The following is a 5443-nucleotide window of genomic DNA, read 5'->3' as shown; positions in this document are numbered from 1 at the left end:
TAGGCCCGGGCCAGCCTAGCCGCCATTACTCCATGCCACGTGTGTCTCCGTGACCGCGCCCTGTATCCTGCCTTCTGGCTTGTCTCCAGTCATCATGGTGTCCCAATCCAGCTCTCCATTGGAGCTGAGTTGGAGTTTTGGTAGTGGTGGCATTGCTTTTGCTCTTTCTTTCCTCTCTGGACCGTTTCCTAGCTGTGGTATGTGCATTTGGAGGGCTGCGGCCTGCTGTGTAATAAATACGCCATATTCCATCTTCCTAAGGCTGGCTTACCACAAAGTTGGAATATGAGGGTCTGAGTTCAAGCCCCAGGACTGGTACAACCATCAATGGGGTGGGAGGTGGCCCGCTGGGGGGTGGGGGGGTGGAAGTGAGAGACAGGAAACAAATCCCAAGTCATCTGGGCCAAGCACCAGAAATGTGCAAAGGTAGGCGGGGCTTCCTGGGCACCCGGCTCCTCCTCCCGGGGGAGTGAGGAGCTCGGCCACCAATGAGCCTGCAGGTCTTGCCACCCATCCCTGGTGGAGAGAAAGGGCAGAGTTGGGGGGAGCCACAGACAGCGGGCTGGCCTCCAGAGGAAGGAGCTTAGCGGGTGCGTGGTGACCATCATGGGGATCATGGGGCCCAGGCTGGCGGTGACAGGAGCTGCGGGTCGCTGGTGTTGGGTAGAATAGGCTGTGGAGCGTCCATCCCATGGTCCTGGGACTGGGGGGGGGGAGGGGATGAAGGGGGGAATGGATGGGCTGTGTGACAGTCCCAGCAATCTCCGGGGAGCTGGAGAGTGGGATCCAGTTCTGGGGGTGCCTGGCTCCAGTGTGAACACAAGAGATATTAGGACCCCCATTCCCTGAACTCCTGACGCCAAGGTCTCCCGTCACCCCCAATGCTTCTCCCTGCCCCTAGACGGGTGGTAGAGGGGTGTCTGTGGGAGCCCCTCAGTTCCCAGCCAGACCCAGGGACTCGAGCAACCCCAGGGGGACTGCAGGGGTTCACTTTCGCACACACCGGAAACAGGTGGAGGACAAGGGGGCGGAGCTCAGGCAGCTCTCCAGTCCTGGAAGGGACGGGAACTCACCTCCAAACCTCTTTGACTCGGCCTTGCCCACCCCCACACCTGACAGCTGCCAGGTCTGCAGGTTCTTTGCTTGTTTCTCCCACATCCTGGTCCAGGCCGTGAGGGCGGCCACGCCTGGACCCTTCAGCCACTCCTGCAGGATCGTTCTGTGCCTTTCTCTGTCCCATTTCCTGCTGCAGAAAACCCTCAGGACGTTCGCTAGCTCATTCTACTCTTCGACTCCCGACTCCTGCACCGACCTATATCCTCCCTGTCTAGGCGAGTGCTGGCCCCTTACCAGGCTCTGCCCACACCCTGCGTGCTCTGGCAGCTCTGCAAGCCTCGACCAGGTGACCTGTCAACTTACCGAGAATATAGGAACTTCGTGGAAGAACTACGTTCCTGGCCTGTGGAAGGCCCTGGGCGCGCGCGCACACACACACACACACACACACACACACACAGGCCTCCAAATAGATGTGGAGAGAGAGCAGACTCTGTAGGGGTAGGCTATGCTGACATGTTTTTCCGGGTTGTTCCAGCCTCCATCTCCCCTTCTAGTACTGTGCTGCTGCTTCTCCACCCTTCCAAAGAAGGCGTAAGTAAAGACCCTGCACAATGCAATCACCACACCCCGTCACCTGCTCAGGCCGCTGAGCAGCTCAAGAGCCCATGGGGCTGATGGGTCTCTCTCCACCAAGGGCTGGAAGCCACTCCTGGCCAGATGGGCTCGTTGCCATCAGCCCTGCAACCATCTTCTCTGGCCAGAGTCACTGTGGGTGCCTTCACCGTCTCTAGCCCCTGGGAACACATTGAGATGAGTCTGTGTTTCTCATTTGATTGCTCTAGCGACCCAGCCCCAAACCCAGCCTGTGGCAGGCCGCTAGCTACGGATGTGCTAAAGGAATGACTGGACCTTTCAGTCCAAAGGGAGCCATGAACCTCTAGCGCCACCTGGTGACCGACGAGCTGCAGCCTCCCACCAGAAATGATTTCCAATTTCTGTCATTTAAGAGGAGTGGGAAATGGGATGTGAGTCCGTGCACATCACTGTCTTTCTCACCTCCACAAGTCCATAGCGAAGATGCCAGGATTTCCCAGTGTAGAAGGAGGCAGTCTGTATTTGTCAAGGAAGTGACCAGTTAATTTTTGTTGATGGTGTGGGGTATTGAACCTTGGGCTGTTGGATGCTCTACCACTGGGCTATACCTCCACCCCCTAAATTAGCCTCTCAATTGGGGGCAATGAGGGTCGAACTGAGGACTTTGTACTTACTAGGAAGATAGAGGGCTACTTAATCCACACTACAACCTTTATTTTTATTTGTGGGTGGGGGCTTACACCTCAGGGTCCAGGCTATTCTTCCTGCCTGGAAAATGAATGTCATTCTTCCTCGGAAAGTCAGGTCAGCAGATTGCCCCCTGTGCCTTTCCTCCTTGCCACTTTTGTCCCTCCTCTGTTCTTCTACTGACTTTAGGGAGAGCTGCTTCTCTGAAGGCCTTTAACAACAGCAGTAACAACAATGGAGCCGGGCGCTGGTGGCTCACGCCTGTCATCCTAGCTACTCAGGAGGCTGAGATCTGAGGATTGAGGTTAGAAGCCAGCCCAGTCAGGAAAGTCCCTTAGACTTTTTGTATTTATTTTTTGCTACTCCTGGGGCTTGAACTCAGGGCCTGGGCACTGTCCCTGAGCTTTTTTTTGCTCAAGGCTCTCTACCACTTGAGCCACAGCACCGCTTCCAGCTTTTTCTTTTTTCTTTTTTTGTTGTTCATGGGGCTTGAACTCTGGGCCTGGGCGCTGTCCCTCAGCTCTTCAGCTCAAGGCTAGCCCTCTACCACTTGAGCCACAACGCTACTTCCAGTTTTCTGGTGGTTTATTGGAGATAAGAGTTTCATAGACTTTCCTGCCCGGGCTGGCTTTGAACCTCGATCTTCAGATCTCAGCCTCCTGAGTAGCTAGGATGACAGGCGTGAGCCACCGGGGCCCAGCTTGCTTTTTCTATGTATGTGGTACTGAGGAATGGAACCCAGGCCTTCATGTGTGCTAGACAAGCACTCTACCACTAAGGCACATTCTCAGCCTTCCCTGAGACTCTTATTTCCAATTAATCACCAGAAAACTCAAAGTGGCACTGTGGCTCAATGTGGTAGAATGCTAGCCTTGAGCAAAAGAGCTCAGGGACAGTGCTCAGGCCCCATGACCAACAAAAAGAAAATTACTTTTCTTTCATAAATGGAGCTGCATGCCTTCTAACCCGTAGAGAAGAAGCCAGTCAGAAAGCATTATACCTAGCTAGAAATGCTGCTTCCACATGGAGCGGCCGCGCTGTTGGCCTCCCCCTTGATACTTATGTGGTGGGTTGGAAAGAAGCCACCAAATTTGCTTTCCCAGCCTTCACACAGACAGGGCCACGTGGTGCAGTACCAAGCAGAGAGGCATAGAAGGAGTCTTATGAATTCACTAATTTTTTTTTTTTTTTGGTCCAGTTGTGGGGCCTGAACTCTGGGCCTGGGCGCTGTCCCTCAGCTCTTCAGCTCAAGGCTAGCGCTCTACCACTTGAGTCACAGCGCCACTTCCAGCTTTTTTTCTTTTTGCTTATGTGGTGCTGAGGAATCGAATCCAGGGCCTCAGGCATGCAAGGCAAGCGCTCTACCACTGAGCCACCTTCCCAGCCCCCACTAATTTTTTTTTTTTTTTTTGGTTTGTCATGGGGCTTGAACTCGGCCTGGGCACTGTCCCTATAAGGCTCTAGGCAAGTGCTCTACTGCTTCAGCCTCAGCGCCACTTCCGGTTTTCTGATGGTTTACTAGAGATAAGAGTCTCAGGGACTTTCCTGCCTGGACTGGCTTTGAACCTTGATCCTCAGATCTCAGCCTCCTGAGTAGCTAGGATTACAGGTGTGAGCCACCGGCACCTGGCTTAGTTCACTAATTTTTTTGGGGGGGTCCAGTTGTGGGGCCTGAACTCTGGGCCTGGGCGCTGTCCCTCACCTCTTTAGCTCAAGACTAGCGCTCTACCACTTGAACCACAGCGCCACTTCCGGCTTTTTTTTTTCTGGTCCTCATGCATGCAAGGCAAGCACTCTACCACTGAGCCACCTTCCCTGCCCCATAGTTCACTAATTTTATAGGTTGTCTCAGTGTTTACAAGTGGGTGGAAGAATAAAAATAAATGAAGCTAGGCACCAGTGGCTCACACCTGTTAATCCTAGCTACTCAATAGGCGATCTGCGGATTATGATTCAAAGCCAGTCCAGGTAGGAAAATCTAAGAGACTCATTGCTGCCAAAAAGCTGGAAGTGGAGCTGTGGCTCAGGTGGTAGAGCGTCAGCCTTGAGTACACAGGAGCTCAGGTGATAGCAAAAGATTCATTAGACTTTGCCAGAGAACCACGCAGACTCCAGGTACAAGAACAAAGGAAGGTTTATTGCCAGGGCCGGCAAGACTCCTTCTCACAAGGGAAAAGTGAGAAGAAGCACCTGCTATTGTCTGGGGTGACCTATGTAACTAGGAGGTTTAGGAGGGGCTGGAAGGCAGAAACCCTGGTGTGGACGTGTGGGATTCATCTGGTGGACTAGGATTGATGGCTGCTGGGCAAATAGTAGATAAGGGTCCTGCAGCTGCCCAGACCTGAAGGTCACTCTAAGGGGCTCTGGCTGCCTTCCATGGTGGTGGCTTCCCCAGAGAAGTGCCATCCCAAGGAAGAGGGGGTTGGAGGCGGATTCTTTACTGCCTTTACTACCTGGGCCTAGTGCTGCCTAGGAAGGGAGCGTGCCAAGCTGTGGAGAGGGGACACAGTGGGCTGAGCTATGGGCAGGGACTCGTTTCACTAACATCAGGCCTTGCGTTCAAGCCCTAAGAGCAGCACAGAAAGAAAATCAATGAAAAGAAGGGAGGTGCGCGGCTCACGTGCTGGAGCACCCACCTAGCAAGGGTGAGGCCGTTTTCCAAATGGGACCACGACCACCACCACCAAAAAAAAATCATTTATTTTCATTTTTTGGTGTGATGCCAAGTCAGAGCACAGCGCTCTGCGCTAGGCAGACGCTTACCTCCGTTACGGTTCTAACCCGAAAATAATGTTTTTGTGGCGCCGGGGTTTGAACTCAGGCCTCACGTTGGTTGGGCAGGCTGCGTGAACCAACCCCCCCAGCTCCTCTTGCTTTAATCTACCTTTCAGGTAGGGTCTTGTGCTTTCACCCAGAACCAGCCTTGGGCTTCAATTCCTACCTCTTACTCAAGTACCTGAGATTACAAGTGTGCTCTACCAACTCTACAAATAAGAATGCATTTTTTTTGGGGGGGTCTGGTCGTGGGGCCTGAACTCTGGGCCTGGGCACTGTCCCTCAGCTCTTCAGCTCAAGGCTAGCGCTCTACCACTTGAGCCACAGC

This window comes from Dipodomys ordii, unplaced genomic scaffold (assembly GCF_000151885.1).
Source record: "Dipodomys ordii isolate 6190 unplaced genomic scaffold, Dord_2.0 Scaffold2, whole genome shotgun sequence".
Taxonomy (NCBI): Eukaryota; Metazoa; Chordata; class Mammalia; order Rodentia; family Heteromyidae; genus Dipodomys; species Dipodomys ordii.
This window is presented reverse-complemented; position numbering follows the sequence as displayed.